The sequence below is a fragment of the Lethenteron reissneri genome, chromosome 53 (genome assembly GCF_015708825.2).
Source record: "Lethenteron reissneri isolate LAM-NWPU_2019-01 chromosome 53, ASM1570882v1, whole genome shotgun sequence".
NCBI lineage: Eukaryota > Metazoa > Chordata > Hyperoartia > Petromyzontiformes > Petromyzontidae > Lethenteron > Lethenteron reissneri.
In genome coordinates, this window is record NC_083831.1 from 66,007 (window position 1) to 75,655 (window position 9,649).

General features: G+C 52.6%; 1 long non-coding RNA gene across 1 annotated transcript; it reads right to left on the reverse strand.

Annotated features, from left to right (window-relative positions):
* Positions 1–3,729: 3,729 nt before the first annotated feature.
* On the reverse strand, positions 3,730–5,751 carry LOC133356380 (uncharacterized). Its single transcript, XR_009756847.1, has 2 exons — positions 5,551–5,751; positions 3,730–3,934 (listed from the first exon to the last, which is right to left on the reverse strand). It is a non-coding gene; the product is annotated as an uncharacterized LOC133356380 (long non-coding RNA).
* Positions 5,752–9,649: the final 3,898 nt, after the last annotated feature.

A 9,649-nucleotide genomic window follows, 5' to 3' on the forward strand; every position in this document is an offset into this window, starting at 1 on the left:
AAAAACCTGAGAAAAAATCCACGGACCACGGGAAGAGAGATACCGCATACTCCAAACCACAGCAGGCGTCAGGGTCGGGATGGAACCCACGGCCTCCTGCATATCCGGCAGGGGAGATAACATCTCCTCGGCAGCGCGCGGTCGCTCGCGCGTTGGCAAGGCGAGGGAGGTGGGAGCAGGAGCGGTCGTCGCGCCGCGGCGTCGAAAAGTTGAGAGCAGACGGTGGTGCGGGGGTCAACAGCCATGGCTGGGAGCCCCGCCGCCCACACGCAGGCCCCACGCGACCGCCGAATTATCATCAAATTAGCGCCGTGACATTTGGAGCGAACCTCCCATCTGTCTGCTCCGAGCGCCGCTGCCACCGCGACATCGCAACCACCACGCGGCTCCCCGCGGGACCCGACAGCAACGTGCGTGGGCGACTGTCTGCCTCCCTCCCTCCCTCCTTCACTCCCTCCATTCCTCCCTCCACGCTGCCCTGCCTCCCTCCCCAGCCCCCCCTTCCCTAGCTCCCCCCCTCCCTAGCTCCCCCCCCCCTAGCTCCCCCCCTCCCTAACTCCCTCCCTAGCTCCCTCCCTCCCTCCCCAGCTCCCTAGCTCCCTCCCGCCTTCCCTAGCTCCTCCCTCCTTCCCTAGCTCCCCCCGTATCTCTCCTAAGTGTGCTAGGAGCGTGCGTGGGGGTGCATACAGTGAGTGTGGTAGGAAAGCGAGTGGGAGTGAGTAAAGTGAGACGTGGTGGTGAGTGTGGTAGGAGAGTGAGTGGAGGTGAGTAGAGCGAGTGGAGGTGAGTAGAGTGAGATGAGGTGGTGAGTGTGGTAGGAAAGTGAGTGGGAGTGAGTAGAGTGAGACGTGGTGGTGAGTGTGGTAGGAGAGTGAGTGGGAGTGAGTAGAGTGAGATGAGGTGGTGAGTGCGGTAGGAGAGTGAGAGGGAGTGAGTAAAGTGAGACGTGGTGGTGAGTGTGGTAGGAGAGTGAGTGGAGGTGAGTAGAGCGAGTGGAGGTGAGTAGAGTGAGATGAGGTGGTGAGTGTGGTAAGAGAGTGAGTGGGAGTGAGTAGAGTGAGACTGGTGGTGAGTGTGGTAGGAGAGTGAGTGGGAGTGAGTTGAGTGAGACGGGCGGTGAGTGTGGTAGGAGAGTGAGTGGGAGTGAGTAGAGTGAGATGCGGTGGTGAGTGTGGTAGGAGAGTGAGTGGGAGTGAGTTGAGTGAGACGTGGGGTGAGTGTGGTAGGAGAGTGGGAGAGAGTAGAGTGAGATGCGGTGGTGAGTGTGGTAGGAGAGTGAGTGGAGGTGAGTACAGCAACTCACATGTTCACCGGGCTCTCTGCTGCCACGGCCACGGCTGGATCCAGGTTCACCCTGTAGGACCGGCCATGCACCTGCAGGAACTGTGCCGGGTTTTTTCTGTGCCGTGAAGGAGCAGGGGGGGGGGGGGGATGGGGGGACAGTTCGGCAGAACAAAAATGCATAACGGTTGATTCACTATCATCAGCCATGATTATGGGTCGGCTACCAAAATAACAAGAGGAACCATTTTTTCAAATTTCAAGAGCCAAACTGCAGTCGTTAAAGAGCCACCGCATGCAGCTCCAGAGGCGCAGGTTGACGACCCCTGGCCATGATCGACCCACTGCTGGATGGAGGCACATCCGAGAGCCGCCGCCATCTATCGCCACCCCGTGATACTGTCGAGCGATCCGATAGCGATGATGCCAAGCTACACACAAGGCCCGTACCCAGCACTGTGCGCAACATGACTGTGAGCGGAGATGGTCGCTCACTCTCGTAGTCACGCGATGACTCAGGAGGCGCGAGGAGAAACCAAACAGCAGCAAAGTGATCATCTGGACCTAACAATTGCCCAAGCTCTGCGGTCCTCTATATATTAAGGTTCTGTCGGTCAACTCATGAGTGTTTACACGTTGGAGGAAACCGATTACCCAAAGAATACCCACGCATGCGAGGTGGAAACACTACCGCATAGACTATTATCACGGTTGGCTACGCACGGTGCGAAAGAAGTTCAACATACAAATACATACAGATGGGAGCCCACATTTTTGTAAAATGTCTTATGCCGGCAAGCCAGGGTATGGCTCTCCTCGCCGCCCACGGGAGGGGAGGGAGTTCCACAACATCATCGGTGTGTGAGCCACCGAGCCTCGCTGCTCCCTTCACAGCGTGAATTACAGGCAGCCACGTTCTGCACTGCGACCACTGCCTGGCGAATGGGCGCCGAGTGACGGCAGGCACACACAGGTTGTCACAGGAGGCTTACGGGCGACACAGTGGGCAGCTAAATCTGAATCTTTATTTGTCCTGGAGAAATCCGATGAGCTACGAAGCTTTTTTTCACAGATGTCCAGTCGCTTCACAAGTGCCCCCTCCCCCTCATTCCCCTCCTGGCTCCAGCCTCTCACCGACCCCCTTTGGCTTCCCAATGCAATGATGCCCGATTATCAGCCCCTCAGCTTTATGTATCCCCCCCCCCACCACAGCTACGACCAGGCCTATCCCAACCCCTCCTTATCAATCCCTCTTGTTTCAACGCATAAAAACTATACAGCCACTTACAATAACCCAATTCTTCATTTCAAATCATTATCATCCTATGTACAATTTTATTATTGCCATAAAGTGCTTGGAAAAAGCGCTATACGAATCTCAAAAGATCAAGGTGGTGCAGAACATTCACCGCTGTACATGTGCATCCGATGAGCTATGAAGCTATTTTCCACACCCGTCCAGTCGCGTCACAGCTTGACAAACACTGCGCAAGCGGCACTCAGCTCTGCCAGTCTGGACCAGTCCGCTCAGGAGCGTCACGATGGCGCCCTCTGGCTGAGAGCACTGTGCCGCTACTGCCCTACACGTGAACGCGTCTCCCACCAAGAGGTGAGGTGCACTGTGAGAGATGGCACGACAGGTACATCACAGAGTGTGATGCATTGCGGGAACCGGCACTACAGGTACATCACAGAGTGTGATGCATTATGGGAACCCGCACTACAGCTCTGTCACCGTGTGTGATGCATCGTGGGAGCCGCGACAGATTCAGCGATGAAACGCACCACGTTCGCCACGAGTCCGCCCGTGAGAATGCCCTCTGGGACGCTGCAGAAATTCCACTGCGCGTCCCCGTACATAGAGCCAAGTGGGATCGGGACCTGGACCGTGCTCTTCCCAGTGCAAGCGACTGCTTACGCTCGGTGCGGTTTCCCGTCGTTTAAAAAACTAAACTGTTTTATGTTACCAGGTAAGGCCCACTGAGCAATGTAGCTCTTTTTCAGAAGCGGCCTGGCCACAAATGACAGCACAACAAATTGGCTTATCATGCGGAAATTTATAGCAGCCAAATACCCTAAACGCATGTTGATTAAAAATGTGGAGAGAAAAACCAGAGGACTCGGAGAAAAATTCACACGACCACTGGAAGAACACGCAAACTCCGTAGATACAGGCATCGTCAGAGTTGGGATCGAACCCACGAACTCGTGTACACTAGGCGAGGTGGTTAACATCTCGCCACCGGTGCGTCCCACTTTCTCGTTCACTCCTCCCTCGTGCCCATTTCGCTCATTCATTCCTGTCCAAACCCCGCCGGCTTTTTAACCTCGCGACGCGCCCCGCTCAGACCCGGTCGCCGTAGCTGAACGGGGAAACCTCACAGCGACGAAGTGAACCCCCCCCCCGCCCCCACACCGGGGCGCGCTCACGACCGCGCCGCCACTCACGATCTTCTCGTAGTACTCGCGCCGGCGCTCGACGCGCTTCTTGTAGTCCACCATCATGCCCCGCAGCTTGCGCTCCTGCTTGCGCGCCTCGTGCCACATGGTCGCAGCCGTGGAGGAGGCGGCACAGAGGAAAGGGGGAGCTGCCCCGCCGGAGATGGACCGCCGTGGCTCTGCTCCGCGCGAGACCTACGGGTTATTGTGAGACCTGTAGACAATCACAGAGACCCATAGACTTACACAGAGACCCATAGACTAACACAGAGACCCATAGACTAACACAGAGACCCATAGACTAACCCCCAGACCCATAGACTAACACCCAGACCCATAGACTAAACAGAGACACGTAGACTCACACAGAGACACGTAGACTCACACAGAGACCCACAGACTAACACCCAGACCCATAGACTAACACCCAGACTCATAGACTAACACCGAGACCCATAGACTAACACCGAGACCCATATACTAACACAGACACCAATAGACTAAAATAGAGACCCATAGACTAAAATAGAGACCCATAGACTAACACACAAAGATTACCCGTATAACCGTAAGACGATTGTTAGGGAAAGTGCTGTTAGCGAGCACCTATGAAGGCCGGCACTGTGACACACGAGGGGGTGCCCAGCACCTCGCCCGGCCGCCTTTGTCTCCCTCGTGACAATGTTTACACACCGCACCAGTTACTCTTTTGAAGCCCGGTCGACCTAGGGGAGGCCCAGATACTCGTCAGTGGTTGCTGGTGGCCGCGAGAGTGAATAGAACTCGGGCCGTTGGGTTCGTAGTGCAGCGTGCTAGTCACGGCACTATTCAGGGCCAACGTGAGACGCACAGATATATAGATCTATGTTTAAACTGGGACCCGATCCCCCATTCATACGCGTGGATTGCGTTCCGCTTTCCAAAGCGCAGTGCGTTAACCACTGCGCCACCGCTCCCCCCCTTCTCTGCACCAACAACCCTCATCAGTCCACACCTCAGAGTCGACACAGTCTCAACAACAGCCAAAGGTCCCCCGCATAGTCTTTAACAGACTGTTGGGGCAAGTGCTGTTGGCGAGCACCTCTACGGCACACGAGGGGGTGGTGTGGGTAGCCTTCCCCAGCGCAGGCGCTTACACGACGCGCCAGAAAAACATCGCCGGTGTCGGCTGAGTGGAACTCCGGCCTCACCGGGTTAGGAGCCAGTGCGCTAACCACTACGCCACCGCTCCCCGCCAACGACAGCCATCGCCGCTGTAAACATCACCTTTCATTATCCAACTACTAAATAATGTCGTCAGCCGCGGTCAATCTACTGCTGGATGAAAGTCTGCCCGCCTATCGCGACCCTGCGATGTCAACAATTCATCCAGACCCGGCAAACTAAACTAATTTTACAATATTTCCCCGATACGACAAATCGACAATATTCCCCAGTGCATACACAGCATTAATCACTCAAGAGCAGCTGCGGCGGTGGTACACGCGGAGCGCACTGTGCGACTTGCAATCCCCACGGGGTCGAGTTCCCATCTCCCGGCGCGGCAGTGGCGCCAGGAACCGTTCTAGAATCCACGACTCGGTCTCTGTCCAGCAGCAGAACTGTGACGATCTACGATGGGTAGCTAAGCGTGTCGTGAGGTAAGTCGCGGGTACTCTCATCTCTTCCAACGCAGTCTGGCGAGCGTGGAATAGGAGGCCAAATATCCTCTAGAGTCGAGAGCTGCTGCGAAGCGGAGGCATTTCGACAGCAATTGCAGGGGGCGCCGCATGAAAATCCACTACAGGGCCTAGGCCGCAGGCTTGAAGCCTGAGGCCTAGCGACGCTCACCTGCGCTTGGCCCGGGGAAGCGAGAGACGCGGGGGCCGCTATCCCCTCCCGGTGGCTTCTGCAGCCGCGAGGCCGCGAACTCTGTGGGGGTCGCCCCCCCTCCTCCTCTTCTTGAGTCCCGAGCCTTGGGGCTCGACTCGCGCTCCCCCCGCACTCTCCTGGCGCTCTCTCCCCACGCTCTCTCACGGAGCCTCGCGCTGTTATCCACCAATCACGAGAGAGAACCGACGACACCCCTCCGTGTTGCGAGGACCAATCACGAGCCAGCACCGATCACCGCCACTCACCACCGCTCCGGACATGGCACTTTGCCGAAGGTCTCTTCCCTCCCGGTTCATAAAACAAAACCAGCCAACACCGAACACCTATCTTCTTGGTTCTTTCGGTAAAGTCACGTAGAAGGGAAGTAATAAAATAATAACATAAAACATAATAAAATTATTCTCACGACGTTTCGGCCACAACGCAAGCCGAAACGTCGTGAGAATAATTTTATTTTGTTTTATTTTTATTATTTCCCTTCTACGTGACTTTACCGAAAGAACCAAGAAGATGAATGAATCCCTGCAGTCACGAAAGCTTTAAATCAAAATTTAACCGAACACCTACACCATTGGAACCTCACCGAACACCTATATTACTATTAAAGTTGGTGACGATTCTGGCAATGACCCTTCTCCATAGCACACATTCACAAATGGACAATTAAAGATAACCAGAGAACATGGAGAAACCCATGCTGAACAGGGGGAGAGAACATGCAAACTCCACTCGCACTGACGCCCGAGTCGGGAATGAAATCACGGTGATCTCTCAACATTGGGATCAAGTAATTAAATCGACTCCAAGGTGACATCAATATCACTGCCAAAAGCAATAATTTGATTCCGGAAGAGAAACAAAACAAGAAGCAAAGCACGCAATTATTTGTTAATAGCTCTTTATTTAGAACTTTAGTTGTTTTGTATATGTTACTTAATAAATATTTAGTCAGGCTACGAAGCGTTAAAAATAATAAATGAGCCACTTCATAACCCAGAAATCGGGCATAACACAGGAAATACTTCAGAGTAGTCCGAGCCAGCTGTGCCTTATGTTGCAAACAACACACAAGAGACGCATGTAAAAATCACTCGGCCTTTGTGCGTTTTGCAAAAAAACTCCCCAACGGTTCCTCTTCGTCTTAGTTCACCATCAAAATAAATTTGAGCAAACGTGTAACGACTGACGGACATAGACAATTGTAGATCGGTGTTGTGTTTATTAGAACTCTATCAGTCGCTACCTTGGCGCACAATCAGCGCGTGAACCCACGCGCCAGTCCACGATGCACACCGAAGCGAACCCAGACGACGGCATCGCCAGCTGCTGTCTCTCCGCACCCAGTCAGTCACTCCCTCCAAACACGGACCCGCAGCCTGCAGTGGAGAATAGCCTGGATACCGGCATTCTTAAAATGAACAATTTTTTTTATTATTTTACCAGGTATGACCCCCACGGAGCTACGGAGCTATTTTTCAGAAGCGACCTGGCTACCACAAATGATCGCTCAACTAAGTCGCTTAGCACGAGAAAATGTACAACAGCCAAATATTCTAAACGCATGTTTATAAATGTGGAGAGAAAAGGAACCGGCGAAAAATCCACACAACCACGAGGCGAGAAAACGCAATCTCCAAATATACAGCAGGCGTCAGGATTGGGCAATCGAACTCAGGATCTCCTGTATACCAGGCGAAGTAGTTAACATCTCGCCATCGTGGCGCCACCGTTTTCTTAGTCACAGCCCGGCTCAGGCTTGGCTTCGGCTAAAGAGCCGCTTCCCCAAGCCCCTGTGCTTAACGTAATTCCGGCTCCAAGCATGGTCCCAGCCAGGCTCGGGACTTTACAGGAACCAGAGCCGTGCCACAGCGAAGTCGCTCACTCGCGTCACGCAAACTCCGTCCAGTCATTCTCGCAGCAGCAGTAGCGGCTTTTGAACAAAGACTGTCACCGCATCGCGTGATTTCAGATGCGCTTCTGCGGCCGTCTGGAACGCTCCTTCCGAGATTAGGAAGCCACTATGCACTTTTAAATCTAAATTGAAAAACTGCTTTTTGCGTTTAATTAATCGTCCTTATCCCGCAGCTCCCATTAGCGTATGGTGCCAAAGATGTTCAACTTACGTACATCCGTGCCTCTTTGGAAGCAACTGAGCAAGCTCGGCCTGAGCTGGAGTGTAAACGATGCCGAGACAGAGCCGAGCCGCGAATGCGGCCACGAGCAGCAGCAGCCGCCACTGCCAATGAGCCACTGAATGTCTAAACCGGTCCAGGGTGAATGAAAAGCAACCCTGCGAAAGAAGTCACTCCGAGTAGGTCGTGTGGCTGAAGGGGTTTGTGCAAAATACATATTTTAGTGTTCTTACGTGGAGACAGATCGATAGCGGGGTATGGTCTGCTTATGTTGTAGTTTTTTTAGACGTGTTCACGACTGCATTGCACGTAAAGAATCAAGTGTTGTTTTAATATAATTTAATTCGATAGTAAAATACGTTGTCTGTTGACATCCCGGGGAGCGAGGTTGGCCGATAAAGAATTGGCTGCGGCGTTATGGACATCTCTTACTCCGAATCGGTTGGCACTAAACTCTGACCTCACTCTTGCTTAACATCAATGGTTTCCACGCCTGGTAAAATAAATAAATGCAATGTTTTCATTGGCGGCTCGGGGTTTGCACGGACAATCCGTGCGTGGAACATATAGCAAGGGTGATCCATTTCTAGATACCCCTACTAAATATAATAGGGAGATAGTCGAGAGAAAACTGAATTCATAATCAACGTTTTTGGGTTTAGATCGCGTTATTTATAAATGTGTCGTAACCCTCCACCACCCGACACGGCCAATCAGTAAAAATGTGTCACGTTGACAAAGACAAATAGTTCACTGCTTTAGCCCACCGGTGTGTTGAAGCCACAACATTTACAATTTGAGTACGACGTTTCGCTGGTAATTGCATCCAGCATCATCGGGCAATTCGCCAGAATTGGAGGGTTACGACACATTTATAAATAACGCGATCTAAACCCAAAAACGTTGATTATGAATAATATTGGTCGCGAAAGCCTACGTGTTAGAAAACTGAATGTTATTTTCAAACGCTCAACGTGCACCATCTCCCCCCACCCAATAGCAATACACTTATTGAAAACGTTGTCACGCTATCACAATATCCAATCAGCCGTTGAGAACCGAGGACCATTATCAATCAGTGGGGTATCTATTAATGGATCCTCCTGTACAGTTTACTGCATTAAAAAAAACTCAATGCGTTCGTAAACGACACTGTGGCTTTGTGTAATAGGCGACGTTTCGGGAAATGCTCCCCCCCCACAATTGCACATGGCCTGAAACGCCATGGATATTGTCCTTTAATGGAGCTACAGCAAATTCCGAACGTGGTTTCGTCGTCGTCGTCGTTGTTTGTGCCCCGATGCGTAGGCACACCAGCAGCAGCAGCGAGTAACGCGTTCATGCCCTTGGTACAAAGCACCCCGGGGTTCACCGCGCTGCTGACGTCTTGTTCGAGACTCTCCACGGGAAGCTTGGGTGGCTTCAGGTGACCCAATACCGCGTCCAAGACATCACCGCCAACACCGCTGACAGCCTGGGTTCCAATCCAGGTTTCAGCCGCGCCCGAAATGAATGGAGCGTCCTCAAGAAGACAGCGGCACCAACGGTTCCGGGCGCCGTCACCGATGATCACGCGCAAGAAAAAACACGCAAAATCGAATTTTTCACTCCGAATCGGTCGATTCTCATGCTCCAAGACAGTGGTTCACAACCTATGGTGCACCCGCAAAGCCATAGAGAAGTGGTCCGCGGAAATGTTGCAGAAAGGAAACACGAGATTTCGTACCGCCCGTCGCGGTATAGTCAATCAAAACAATGCAAGTTCATGGTGTCCATGGCTTTCCTATGTAACATTGAACCACACCTTGAATAAGAGTAATTTTAATTTTGAAAAGAATCGTTGTCTGTCCAAGGTGGCCTGCGACGATGTTGCGTGGGTACATTTGTACGTATGTTGAACTTCTTTCGCACCGTACGAAGCCAAC